Genomic DNA, 15,335 nt, shown 5'->3' on the forward strand with positions numbered 1-15,335 from the left:
TTATTTATATAGCGCTAAATCACAACAACAGTTATCTCATTGCGCTTTCCATAAAGAGCAGGTCTAGACCGTACTCTGTGATGTTATTTACAGAAACCCAACATTTCCCACCAAGAGCAAGCACTATGCGAAAGAGGCAATGAAAAACTTCCTTTAAGTGGCAGAAACCTCGAGCAGAACCATGGCTCAGGGTGGGCGGTCATCTGCCTCGACCGGTTGGGGGTCAGAGAAAGAGACACAGAGAGAGAGAGAGAGACACACACAGACAGAGATAGACAAGGAGACGTGGATTGGTAACTGGAGAGATTCCAGTACATCTCCTGGGTGCTGCAGGTGCACTTGAGCAAACTGGCTGCCCACTCACTCTTACATGTTTCCATTTGTGCATGAATAGGTCTTGTTTGTCACTGTATAAAGTATTGTTCATATTTAGAGAAACTTTCAGCTGTGAAGATTAAAGTAAAAAAATATTTACTTAAGTAAATTGCTTATACTGCACTATAGACTGTTGTTACTGCAGCAGAATGTGCTGTAGGAAGAACAGTGAAAATGGTAGTTATGCTGAGTGTTTTTTTTTTTGTAATCATTATTGATGCGTTACATTTAGGAAGTACTTTTATGTTGGTTGCCAGGATGGCGATAACTAACTATTCTTAGTTAGTTTAATCCGTAAAAATCCTTTATCTTTTTAACCTGATCACATTTTGTATGTAAAATCTTAACATGCAAAGCAAGTAAATAGTAAGCAAGTAGCTATAGCAATCAGGAGATAACATAAAATATTTATCCCTGTGTAATCAGATTTCGTTTTCACATGCAAGGAATATTTTTTTAAATTTAAAGAAATATGTACAGTACAATGAAACAGTTTAAAATGAAAGTTAGGCAAGATGCGCAAGAATATATTCATGGGCATACGCAAGGGTTCATGTAGTTCAAAGTAGTATAAAAAAGTAATGTAAATAGATTTACTTTGAGAGCAGTTTTTAGTTAAATTGCAGCGGATTAACCTAATATATTGATTGTAAGGATCTGAAGAGACCAAGCAAGTACACAGTTATGCAAGAGATCACATGTGAATTGACTGTCATTTAAAAATAAATGAATTTATATAGTTCTTATGAGGGGGCTGCAAAGCTATAAACAAATTCATGTGTGTAAACTGAATTTCCTACTTTTTACTTCCTCTCTTTGAAACAGACCTCAAGCGAAATACCACATATCTGTTAACCCTTCTGAATACCTGTGATGTTATCAAAGACAATCCATCAAACTATCTCCACCAGTTACCTGTGCCGATAGTGGCAGGTGGCCCATTTTCCTTTCAAAAGCACAGTGACAAGATGAAGGATGATGGTTTACTTCAGAGATGATGAAGCATCTGTGGCACACAGCAGTCAGTTTGTAGACAACTGGTTTCTAAAGTCTCTTATCAGATTGTTCAGATTGTTCTATCCAGTAAATGGCTTTGCTGATATAATTGTACTGTTTTTTTTAAACAGGCCTGGCAGTAACTCAATCTGTAGGGACTTGGCTCGGGAAATGGAGGGTTGCTGGTTCAACACCCCATACAATCCAAGTACAGAGTATAGGCTAATGTAAGTGAGTCATTGATTTGTTAGATGCTATTCACCTTCTTCATAAAGGGTTTGTATATGTGAACTACAGTGGATGTATAACTGGTTAACAATTTGCTAAAGCTTTATAGCCCAGTTATAAGCCAACATTAAGAATAACTTTTTGTTTGCTCAATTGAAAAAATAATCCCTTTGAGTTGTTGGACTGTTGACCACTTCCTTGGATCAATATCCATTTTTTAATAACTAATTTAACTACTTTTTTAACTTGTAAATGCAGACTTGTTGGCTTGTTATAAAGTGAGAAACTCATAATAATGGAATATCAACATACATGTATTATGGAGCATATAATGGAGCATAACTAATTTATAAACCCTTGTTACATCGTTTGTAAACATTAACAAAACAGTTTTAACTCATGAACCGCTTTCCAGATGTGAATTATTAGAAAGTGACACCAGAATAAGTCATCTGTGTTTAAAGTAGGCCTATGCATAAGCAGCAGCCATTTGTAGCGTCCAAGCAGCTAGGAGAAGGCTACTTGGAACTTGCAATAGTTTGCAGACTTAATTAATGTAGACCTACGCAAACGTGGTATATTAGCACCTGTCTGAGTTTAGTGTGGGTTTCAGTCATGTCTTGTGCCAGTCCGATTATTTTCGGTAGGTTAAAGTGGTCTACATTATGACATATGTTTGCTATGTTTTTTAATTATTTTACTTTATTTTACTTGGGTGAACCAAACTGCAGGCAATTTAGGGACATCAGGAGACGACAATGTAATCTTAACAACCATCACACACACACACACACACACACACACACACACACACAAAACTGAACCATAAGGTCCCAGGTTCCACTACCATACATAAAATGAAATTATATGAAACGAAAACAGAAAGTCACATGAGAGACAATAAACTGCTCCGCATCAGTGCTCCAGGAGGCACCATGCACTCACATGTCGGAGCAGGTTTTGGTCGTGAGCCAGACCTGAGCACCACAGATCCTTCATTCAGAGCCCAGCTCCCCACTCACCGCTGCTGCCAGGGTTAATACAAGTGTCAAAAGAACAGGGCTTAAAGACATTAACTAGGTGAAAGCCATCTGTCAGCCACAGCGGGGCTGCTGCCAGGGACGGTGACATGTGGACGGCGCGTCAGTGGCCCTTTAAGAAACTCCATGTTTTCGCTACATGATGCGTCAACATAAAAAAGCGGATGATGCTGTTATGTAAAAACACGCTGAAGTGAGCCGTAGTTTGCAGGGAGCTTGCTGAATGCTTAGCACGCATCACTTCGTCTTCTAAAACCAGGATTGTGGTTTAAAGTGTTCCGAGTGCTGATTTTTACGCGTAGCGCACGGAGCAGTGCAGTTTGGAGTGAAGAGGGGGGGGGGGGGGGGGGCTTCAGCCGATCAACTCAATGTGATCCGATCCACTCTGTTTTCCTCCTTCACTTGCGGGAAGCGTACACCTGACGCATCACTCTCGCCCTGTGGAAGTGATCTTCCTTCTTAAAATCTGGTTATTTTCTATCCTTCAAAGCGATAAAACACAAGAGACTGCAACTCTTATCGCTTCTCGGGCAAAACTGAAAGTGGACAGGACGAGATCGAGCTCCGGGTAGGAGCAATGTGTCAGCACAGCAGATAAACAGATCTTTCCTTTCTGCTGGTGATCTAGAAACCCGAGAGGCAACTTTTGGAGTTCTCTGGGACTTCTGTCTTCACTTGAGTCGTCTTTTATCGCCGAAACGGTGAGTAGAGACTCCTCCAGCCCGTGATCGCAGAAAAATGTCACTCGAGCAGCTTCGGTTGGAGTCAAGTTTGAGGCTCGACTCTGCTGCGAGGTCTGTGTTTGTGGGTTTACTGTCACATTTACGGTTGTTTGGTGAATGTTGAAGATGTTTTAAACTCATTGAAAACAAGTTAGAGGCATTCAAATGTCCTGGTGGCATTTTCCTTTTAGATTTAGAGCTGAATGATGAGCCGATTAATCAATTAGCTAGTTAACTGAATCGTCATAAATACCCAAAACCCACTGCTTCCAGGTTCTCAAATGTGGATATTTGCTGCTTTTCTATCATATTAAACTAAATATATTTGACTATAGGAGTGCAAGTGCATTTACTCAAAACTTCCTTCAAGTGCAACTTTAAATCTATTGATACTTTACTGTATTGTATCCATTTATGCTACTGAATACTACTACTCCACTACGTCTTGTCCACTTATTGTCCACTAAATGTATTTAACACATAGTACATTTAACCACCTACAAGTAGGCTGGATGGTAGATTAAAGTAGGACTATGTATGAAACAGATACAAAAGGAAAATACTCATTATATGTTATTGCTTCAGAAATACTAATACAATAATAGAATGTATAATAATGTAAGATATAAGTCATGGGACATTCTGCTTGCATAATGAGCAGTTTTAATATTTTAGTTACCTTTTTGCATTAAATACTCTTATACTTCCAAAGAGAGAAAAAGGGACAGAAGCACATTGATTGATGCACACCTTTAATAGTGCACACAGACATAAGGCAAACGCATAAATAGTCAACCTAGAACAAGTGTGCAATTATGTTTTAGATAACTGGATAATGGATCAAAATGTCACACCCCACACACAATAAGTACACCATGAGCAACACAGCATATATATATCTGACATTTACAAAGATAAGAGTATAAAAAGTACAAGTACTGAATATATCACATTTATTTTTGAAAGTCAATTTAGCATCTAGACAACGTGTGCTACTTCAGTTTTTGAAGGGATTTGATGTCGTCTTTTTTTTTCACCAGAATGTGGATGTGTAAAGTACTTGGCGTCTGACGTGTTGACTAGACAACCTGGAGACTGTTAGATCATTTTGTGGTGACCGTCTGACCGACCATCAGATAGCAGCTCTGAGCCGATATTATCTAGAGAAGGATTCCTTTTGAGGACCTTACGGTGTTTAAGGCTAACGTTTTTGACCCTGCACGCCAGAGGAGAAAGTGGTCCGTGAGGAATTAGTGAAAGCTTCTGTTTTCCTAACAGGAATTTTCATATCTGTATGTAGGGTCCTCTGAAAGGCCGAAGAGATAGTTGCTGTGGACTAACCCCAATTCATTTCAACAGCTTGGCTGATTACTATCAGCTTTCAGAAGTGTGTTTGTGGTAGGTTGTATTTTTAACAGTGCTGTTGTTTCCTTTGTAAAGTGTTTAGTCTAGAAAGTGAATAAAGGTTTTAAGATGTTCCAGTGTTGTAACAGCAGTTATATATTTCAGAAAATTCGTCAGCTCTGCTCTATTACCTCTTCAGATATCCAATCGCAATTGTACACCTGTTCTTAGTTGACTATACTATACATGAGTTTGTCTTATGTCATTGTTCGTTTTTACTCTAAAGAAGACGCAGTACTGTTAAAATGTTAGTCTGTAAATCAATCATTGTACTCGGGTGCAATATTTTCTCTTTTCCCGGAACTGAGAAGCACCTGATTCAGCTGCTGGAAGATGCACAGAGAACCAGCTGTTTCAACAATAATTCTGTACTTTTACTTGTACAGGAGTATTTTCACACTGTACTGGTACTTTTACTTAAGTAAGGGATCTGAATACTTCTTTCACCACTGATTGATAAAACAACATTTTGAAGACTTCAGCTTGGGTTCTGGGAACTTGTTGTGGACGTGTTCCTCTCTTTCTGACATTTTATAGATTACGTGTTCAGATCAAGGAAATATTTAGCGGATTAATGACAAAGGTTGTGTGAGTTGCAGCCCTGTTTGGATTAAAAAACATCTAATATGTGGAAAGCTGATCACCTCCTGCTGTAAAAGGCCTTTGAAAAGTACATGTTCCGACATGACATCAGGGTTATAAAGCATGACACACAAGTTGCCTAGTGAGTTCTTCACTACAATGGTGTTTAAAAAGCCTCTTGTGCACAGAAAAGCATAACAATAGAGCTTCAGTTCTGGAGGTCGTGGTGGATCTGTGTCTAGTCAGTTCTCCGCAGCCTTCTTTGACAGGCCTGTCATAGCAGCATGTTGGATAGAGGTGCAGAGCCCACACCTGAGCCATAAAGCTGGATATAAATCATGAACATAATCCCATTATTTCTGAAGAAGTGTCCTGTTGTGGCCACAGAGAAAAGGAGGAAGAGGAGGAGGAGGAGGAGGAGGAGGAGGAGGAGGAGGAGGAGGAGGAGGAGGAGGAGGAGCGGAACATGCCTCCTGTCACCCAAACACACTGTCCTCCCTGCTGTCCCAAAGGACACAAATACTTCCTGCTCAGATACAGGCCACATGTGGTTAGAAGATTAAAAAGCATATTATTATTATATTCATATTATTGTGTGGTTCATCTTGCAAATTGAATGCATAAAATCTATTTTAGGAAGTGAAACCAATACCCATTATGAATGCCTTTATTGTTAATGAAGTTGCATTGGAAAAGTACACTGACACATCCCTTTTTCCAAAACAATTGTCATAGTCACGCTGTTGTTAAATATTATCTAACAGGAACTCAGCTCATTGGGCCTGATTCTTTTTGGATGCTATTCAGTTCAGTTCACACTACCTTGCACTGAATGGCATAACTTTTTAGCCTATTGCTGTCAGTTACTGACACTTTACTTCCTCCATTTTAAAGTAGCTACAGTTGCAAGTTAGTCTGTAGGAAATTTCTTGGACCCAGAAATGTTGTTTCCGCTGAACTTTTAAGATTGAAACGTCATCTATAGGCCTAGTGAATAAAACGTAACTTAGTTGCTAAGAGTTGGATGTTGGACAATTAGTGTAATTAGTAAAATTGTCTAATTATCAGGTAAAAATTTATTTTTTCTCATTGTAAAAATCTTTTACTCTAATATGTCAACAGATGAAACAAGAGTGCTGAACCTGGCATTATCCAGTGTTCAGATGTTTCTTCTGGAAATGTATGCAAATAGAAGCGCATTTAATAATAGAATGCCTCATTTGCATATTTGAACATAAGATTAAAAAAAAACTTTACAAAAATGAATTGTCTTAATCAATTAAAAAAATTCACCTGGAGAAGTTTGATGTTTATATCTATTCATTTCTTTTTACACTATTCTCGCTATAGTGTTATCCTTAATATAATTAATCAAATTGCCCTACATGCAACCTTTGGTAACCAAGATTCATTTCATCCACTAGTCCTGTGGCTGACATTTCAAACATAAAGGTTCATAACATAACCGTTCTGCATTTCATATGGGCCGTATAGGGTTTTTCAGTAGACTAAGTCAGTTCTAGTTTATAATCATTTGGGTAAGATTTGCATGGCCATGTGACTGCTGGGCAGTAAATCATTGGCACTGACACTCAACTGAATCTCAAATATCTAAGCTAATGATATTAACCTCAGTAAAAATAACTTAGATGATGGAAATATGTAGTTGTAGATTGTGCCTAATTGGTCAGGTATCTTTCTTAATCAAATTTTAAAGGCTAATACTGGTGTATTACATCTTGGGTCTTACTTTGCTAAATATTGCCATAATTCCTGTTGGTTATAATAACATTGCACTCACCAAGCTGTTTGCTGAGATCATGGCCAGATTAACTTGCTTAGGGGCCATGATGCAAAAATTACCTTTCGGCGACCCTAATAAAGCAACATTGATGTTGGAATATGCCACATACAAGCACTAAAAATTAAGAATAATCATTAGGCTATGAAAAGGGGGTTTAAGCAGCCTTTATAGGAGACCAACAGGCATATCCCAGGGCTAAAAAAACTCTTTACTGTTTAATTTATGTGTTTTTATTTACAGTTAATGTTCTCCTTAAATGTACGTATTTATTAGTAGTGTCCCCCTCACTTCTGAGACCGAAGCTACGCCCTTAAATGTTGTAAAAGTAGATTCACACACAGTGAAGACCTTTTATGATCAAGTTAATGAAGCAGGACTCACTTCAGGGCCATTATCACGTCATTTATTGTGTTAAATAATACATCTTTCTATATAAATCTTCATTAAAATCGGCCCAAACCAGGTTTAACCCAGGGACTGTAACCCCTAACCCTGAAGAGTTCTGAAACCGCAGGACAGATGTTCCCTGTTGGTAATCTGGCTTTGTGTGAAATCTGGGAATAGCAACATTGTTTAAAAGAAGTCCAACCGTTAGTTGAAGTCCAACCGTTAGTTTTCTGATACGACCACCCATATTAGTCCATCTTAATTGAGAAAGCTGATGAGCGTTGAAAACATGCATCAGAGTTTACAGACTTCCTTCCGGGTTCAACTTTGACCCACTGTACTCACTTAGTTGCTAAAAATATTTCCTGCAATTTGGGATTATTACGCTAATTTCAGGTTTGCTCTCCAAGTAACAGGTTTAGAAAATCTTACTAAACTGTTGACCTAATTACCAGCTGTCTGATAGTTTGACTTTGTTGTAGCCAAGTGTTCCCAGATTTTATCAGTTACTTTGCAATTGTACAATGTGATCCTAACCAATAGATATGATGGGGAAAACTGTGGCAATAAGACCAAGTTGTAAAGCTGCATTGCGCTTCGTGGCTACCATATAATGGACATAAAATTGTATTCAACGTTATATAATGCTAATGAGTTTTACAGTTGAATCTTAATCTAGTTCGGAATATTTCTCTGGCTTGTATCGTGAGTGTCTCAGGATTAGCAAAGCTGTGCAGGAGTCTGAAATCCTCTAAAAGCCATTAGCCAGCTCCTCTCTCTCTCCCAGTCTTTCTTTTCCTGAATCAACCTGGCACAATGCCAGAGACACAGCTGTGAAAATTACAGGTCTGTTTCATGGAAACATAGAAGGAGAGGAGGCAGGGTTGGTGGGGAGGGAAGCAGAAACAGAGCAGAGACCCACAGCCGCGGGTCAGCTGTCGGCCGGCCCACAGCTGCAGTGGATGCGGAGCTTTCAGAGCCAGGGTCTTGCTCACTACTCACACACACTGGGATTGTTTACATTGTGTGTGTGTGTGTGTGTGTGTGTGTGTGTGTGTAGGGAGGATATTAAATCCTGTTTGGATGTGGCCTAACAGAACAGAAGCCCTCACTGTGACTGACAAACGTCAGGCTCCTTCAGTAAAAAGCACATGGCACCAAGCGTCCTTCAGTTTGGCAGATGCTAAAAGCAAGACTGAGGCCCCGGCAGGTGGGCAGGCGAACGACTGCCCCCGCCTTGCTCCTTCCTCCGCTGGGTCGAAAATCCAGCGACCGGCCTACTCTATCAGAGCGTCATTGTTCATGTTGATGATGACAATCCCTCTCTGTCTCTGAGCTATCTCAATCCATCACTCTCTGTCTTTTGCCTCCCATCCCTCCCCCCTCCCGTCACTCTCTCTCACACATTCTCTTAATTTTTCTTCTCCCTTGTTCTCTCCTGCTCTCCCAGAAAATCTATGTCCAACTATGTAAGCTAGCTCTGAGGAGCTGTCAGGCAAAGAAAAGCAGGGTGAATGTGATAAATTGCCCCTCTGATTTCTACTAAGTTTGACTTTTCTCTTGCTCGATGAGATGCGAGGTGTTTGATTCGCTCTCCACTTTCCCCACTCCTCTTCGGTGCTTTGCTTCCATCTTTTTGAATTCAGTCTTCATCACTATCTCTCCATCTAGCTAGCTCTTTTTTTCTCTCTTTTTCCCTCTTTGCCAGTCAGGCTGGCTGGCATCTTGCCCCGTTTCTTTGAAGAGGAACAGTAGAAGCAGATAATTACACTTCCTGTCCTGTATATGTTCTCTAGTGCTGAACTGCCATCTCTACATCAGTAGGCTACATGCTGAGGCAGAGAAATAACAGTTTATTACCTGTTCTCCTGTCTAACAACGTAAGGTTTCCAAGAGTTACACATGCATAGTTGTATGCTAAGTGTAAACAATTCAGCGATCCTCTTCAGAATATAGACTCACCTACTTTTGTAACATCAATGTCTCAGCTGTCTCAAGCACAATCTATGCCTTCTCATGATGTTCCAACCTTTTTTTGCACATGTAGTTTATCATTTATTTAACTATTTTTGTTTTTGTGCTAAATTCCTACAGAGTAAATGTACTGTATTGTCCTACTTCTAAGAAAAGATCAGTTGTGGTCTTATCTTTTAGTATTCTCTCTTGAAAAAATGTCTAAACCTACGCAAACAATATCTTTCATGAATAAGTTGTGATCACACAAACAAACCAGTTGTGTACCACATTGTTGCTACCAGCCTTGCATGACACAAATACCTCTCTTTCACACACCGTCTTTAGAAAACCTTGGTTAACATACACAGTAATCAGCCAGTTGTATGATAATGACAGGTTTCTGCATTGGTTAGAAGGGATGAGGCATAGTGTTATGAGTTATAGTGAATGAATCATCACAATGAAGACATGTTCCACTTTAATGTCAGACTGCTGTACACCTTACTACCTCTCCTGCTGTATAGTGAAATGGACAGTAAACATTTGGCCTCACATTCATCAGCACTGCCAGGACATTTTCAACAGGTGTTGCTGCCCAGCTTCTTGTTGCTTTTCTTCACATGACTAAATAGACATCTTGGGTGCATTAACACATCATTGCTGTGTGTAACAACAGTCACATCACCCAGGATGGGTGTTATCGTCTTCAACTACGTCTCTCAAAACTAAGCCAAATATTGCACGGCTCAACGCTTACTTTTTGAAGTGGTTGCCTGCTTGGCAACCAGGCATCAGATTTTGGTTAAACTGCATACATTTGGAGAAATTAATTTCTCATCTATCTATACCACACATTTTAATAATGAAACAATGAGATAATGGCTTGCAATATCATTTCCCATCCCACTCAAATACGGGTGCAACGGATCACAAAACTCACGGTTTGGATCCCGGTTTTGTCCATAGAGCTACTTTGTGTCTTTTAGCTCAGCTTTAGCGGCAGACGGTTGTATGTCCCGCTGTTGGAATCTTCTACTGTGAAATACAGTCAGACTTTTACACCGTTTAACTGTCAGTATTTTAACAGTTTAATCCAGGTACTACTGTAATTAACAGTAGGCTAACGTTACCTGATGCTGTTTACTAGCGTGATCTGTTACGTAACATCAGAGAGCAGCGCAGACATTTAGGTTGCACCATAATGAGGTCCAGAAATCTGTACAGTACTGTATCTTTTCTCAGCAAACGCGTGTGTGGAAAGCAGTCGCACAACAGCTGTAATGTATTGTGTTTGTGTTGCGTACGATGGTAGTGTTTAAACTTTATGGAGACAACCAAAAAAAAATGTTGACTTCTTTTAAAATAAGATTTTCCAGTTTTGCACGTTTTTGTTTGTTTTATATATTTATAAACCACACAATTAATAAAACAGGTGGTTGCGAAAGTGGGCAACCAGAAGACAAAAAATGGTTGCCAATTGACTCAATCTGGTTGCCAAGGGCAACCGGGCAACCGTTACTGTCAAGCCCTCTAGGCTATTCTTCACAAGCAACAGAGAGACAGATTGACAAACCAGTTTTGACTACCATGATAGCACTTTGGCCACTAAAAGGTTATATGAGGTGGAGGACTCCGAGCAGACACATACAAGCTAGTTTTAAGCGGCAAAAAAGCAATTTTCTCACACCAGTAAGAAGGGATTTTTTTTGGTCACTTGGGGCAGCAGAAACAAGTTGTGAACATAATGTTGATACATTATCATAATTTAAAGCTGGAGTGCATAGCTTTTGTCTCCTTCCTCTGGCAATGGGAGTAATTACACAAACACTTTTGACATGCTTAAGAATAGCAGTTTGATTCATAATGCCCGGTTGCTGTGGGCTTTCCCCCCTTCCTGCCTGTAAAGGTATTGGGATAGACATCTGGGGTGCATTAACACATCATTGCTTGTACACATTATCATTATCAAACGAAGGAACTACTCATCCCATAAACCACCGTGCACCACTGAAAAAAGGAAGCTAACGTTTGTTTAGCTAACATCTAGCTAACTGCCAGCAGAGACCGCATGTAATAACATTTAAAGAACCTTAAAATAAAACCAGAAAATAACCGTTAAAACATATACTAGCTGTTTCTTCAGCTGTAACTTTCTTTTCCCAGTGTTTAGTTTGAGTTAACATTATTTTAGACTGAATCAAGCTGTCCGCTAGTGGTTAGCCGAATTAGCTGTTGGTTAAACTATTAGCTTCCCAGTGCAAGCTAACAGCAGAAGCGTGGGAACAGATGGTAATTTGTGCAGTGTCGTAAAAACCTTGTTAAGTAGGATTCTCATCTTGGATATGCGCACAGATTGAGTACCAACAGCTCCCACACCAGCATGCGTTCCACCAATCAGAGGCATCACTGTGGGATTGTGGGTTTGTTCAAGATTGTGGGTAATGAAGTACTTATCCAAGATGTCGCAAATAAAAGACATTTATCTCAAAACAAGGTTCATGCCCCATAAACTTTTGGCATCTATTAACTTATGCAATTGCTTAGTTGTGTGGTAGTTGGTTTTAGGTCTACCATTGACAGATACAATTTTATGGCTCATAGTCCAATTGTCAATGGAGGAATTCCATTGCATTCTTACTTCCGGAACACGCTGTGGGCGGGACTATTGAGCTCTGTAACGGGATGACGTTTCTATATCAGAACCACAACTCTGACCTGTTAACTTCAGGCCTGTCGCCGCCCATTATGACATTTTTAAGGTGTAGTAAGGGGAAATATTATCCACCGTGAACAGTGTATTTTATTTTGAAAATTAACCAGACGTTTTATTTTGTTCCTGTTCTGCATAATCTGCCCTGTGCTGAATTGCAACAGCGCTCTACGCCATCTGGCAAAAATAGAAGCTCTGCGTATCTACTCCGGAGGGCTGCAGATCGCCGGAGCTGGGACGGAGTTGGAACACAGCCGTTCTGCACTCAGTGAAAATACACACATTGAATTTAATTAATCTATTAACTCTGCCACCGTTCCGGAGCCACAGTTGGTGGAAATCAGGGGTGAGAGATTTCCCTGGTGGTTATTTGCTGAATCAGCATTGTGTGAACTCGTTTGGCGAGGGCTTGAATGTAACAGACGTTTACAAGTTCTACACTTTAGCTTTAGGTTTGATATGATGAACTTGTTAGCAAACAGTTGCTGATTAAACATCCAACATAAGCATTCATTTGGAGTTATGTTTCTGGACACCTGATGAATATCCAATATTCACTCTCTATTAGCTCTGTTCTCTACCAACTCCTAAGGGAAAGATCTGGCTCTTTAGCATCCAAATGCTCAACTGTGTGGCTGGCTGCTAATGATTGCTGAGCAAGTACTGTACAGTGGGGTTATAAAGCTTTAAGGAACAGCTACAGTATTGTACAAGAGCGGTGAAAGTAAACCAAAACAGTAAAGTTAAACTATTACCTGAAAGCTCATTTGATACGTTATGCTATTGTTTAAATATAGATTAAAGTAATAGTTTACGCTAGCTACCATTAGCAACTATATGCTACTGGTCATGTGATATCCCAGAATGGCCTTAAGTGAATTTCTTCAGATTTGGCACAGACGTCCACATGGACTCAAGGATGACCTGATCAGCTTTTTGTGGTCAAAGGTCAAAACAAAAATCACACATAATTATAGTGATAACTTCCATTTTGCCAAAAAATATACTTGATATCTTTTTATTAAATCTCTTTAAAGCCTTCACTACATAGGGGTGTGAATTTTTGACAGACTTGGTTGGCAGAGGCATGCAATCGTGAGGCGGTAATACTAGTTTCCTTTGAATTTAACTTTTCATAGTCTTGCTTTAAAGGCTTAAATGGAAATCCAGTACTATGCTCAATACATCTAACGTCACAGATTTCCCATTGTAGCTATTGATTCTTTTTTTACATGTGAAAGGGAGGTTTTGCAAACTTGTTTCTTATATATGAAGAATCTTTCAATCCAAGGACACGCTGTCTATATATTTTGTAAACGTTTTGTTTTTAGTGCACAGACGCTGTGACAGCTGGAGGGCGGCTGGTTTGTAGCAGAATCTGAGCTCTGACTTTTCGGTCAGGGGCAAGCGGAGAAATGGATCAATAAAATATTACAGTGTTGTTTCACTCTCCCCAATGATATCTCTCCACCTTCAGAATGAAAAATGCATAATCTGGAGTAAATTTATGGGGCAAGATCTTGTTTAATGGGGGTACAAGGCTAACGAGACAAAAGACCATACTGTTAAGATAAAATCATGTTACATGTCAGCAAGGTGTATGCTTTCCAGACATTAGAGATTCAAAGACTTTTCATTATTCTGAACTAAAGGAACCAGTCAGTTTATTGGCCTGATTCTATAGGAGCCCCTCTTTGCTTGGTTGTAAATGAGACGTCATACCCAATTTATATCTATGATCCGCCTATGAGAGCTCCAGTAACTGTTTTGGGAAAATGTTTTCATTTATTGATTAATTCCCACACACTTGGCCTCCCACAATGTTGATTTTTTTTTTCATGGTTATTGATATTTCTTTACACCTGACTTAATTAGTAATTGTGAGATTGAAATCTTTTTTAAAAAGGAGCCCAGAACACAGTAAAGTACCCAGTTTGACTTGCTTCATATTAATTGGCATGTCAAAGTTCAGATTTTCAGGCGTTTACACTGAATGCTTGGATATACTCACTGTCAGTGGGAAATGATCAAAACTCTTATAATGTACACCAAATGGAAATATACCTTTAAACTATGTTTTTATAGTAACAATGGATCAAATGAGGAGTTGCTCCGAGCGATGAACCTACAAATTATGATCACCCTTCCACTCTTTGGAATTTCAAAGCATCTTTCAGCTCCTTGTTTTGGTTTTCCGGCCCAGTTTAAGATAAGATAAGATTCTGTATTTTTTTATAGATGTCATTTACTTTTGGAGATTTTACCCAGTATGCGCTTTTAGTCAATAATTTAGATGCCAGTGTCATCACCACCAGTACTATGTGAGTGCTTCCTGTATGTAGGAAGCATGTAATCGTCCCAATCGGTGTTGTGCATCTCTCTGCAGGCACGGTGTGTTTATTGCAGTACAGGTCAGCTCTCAGCAGTCTATACTCCCTCTGCTTCCCCGGTGCTCACGCCTCATTAACTCAACACACTCAGCTTGTTTACAGCTGTTAATTACACACTCACTGCAAAGCTGATATTGATGAGGACAATCAGCATTTATCCCAATTAAGCTAAATTCTGACTACATGCTAACTTGATAACATGGTGGCTTTCCAATCACTTTGTTGTTAAGAGACTGAACCTGCTGTTTGGTGCAGGTATTGAAGTTTTCTGGAATTGAACATCCACTGAGTGAGTGCAGCAGTTGTGTGATCATCATTGACGGTGTGTGTGTGTGTGTGTGTGTGTGTGTGTGTGTGTGTGTGTGTGTGTGTGTGTGTGTGTGTGTGTGTGTGTGTGTGTGTACGCACTGTAATTGGCCGATTTTATGTGTGTTATAACTGATGAGCGGCAACGGATTACTCATCATTATCAGATTCCATGTATCGTTAAGAGCAGAGGATACAGTAAATGAGACCAATTAAGAGGGATACATGCTTCTATTTTCTACTGTCATTAATCTGACAGTAATAAAATTACTGGAATACTCTTTTGAGGATTTCTATAATGAATGCAAACTCAGTGAGTTGACCGTTTACATTACTATAGCTACAGGGACACTGTGTTTTATACACAATGAGTTTATAGTTGTCTCATAGTGATTATTTTGAAATACAGTAGATTCAATTGTGAGTTAAAAGTGA

The 15,335-nt window shown here is 39.4% G+C and overlaps 1 protein-coding gene across 2 annotated transcripts in view; it reads left to right on the forward strand.

The window, feature by feature from the left end:
* Positions 1-2,658: 2,658 nt before the first annotated feature.
* bahd1 (bromo adjacent homology domain containing 1) overlaps positions 2,659-15,335 on the forward strand; it is a 29,206-nt gene continuing 16,529 nt past the window's right edge. For both annotated transcript variants that reach the window (XR_004654873.1, XM_034858767.1), the window contains exon 1: positions 2,659-3,340. The gene's annotated coding sequence lies outside the window, so the exon portion shown is untranslated. The remainder of the gene's footprint in view (positions 3,341-15,335) is intronic.

This window comes from Etheostoma cragini, chromosome 20 (genome assembly GCF_013103735.1).
Source record: "Etheostoma cragini isolate CJK2018 chromosome 20, CSU_Ecrag_1.0, whole genome shotgun sequence".
In the NCBI taxonomy this organism is placed as follows: domain Eukaryota; kingdom Metazoa; phylum Chordata; class Actinopteri; order Perciformes; family Percidae; genus Etheostoma; species Etheostoma cragini.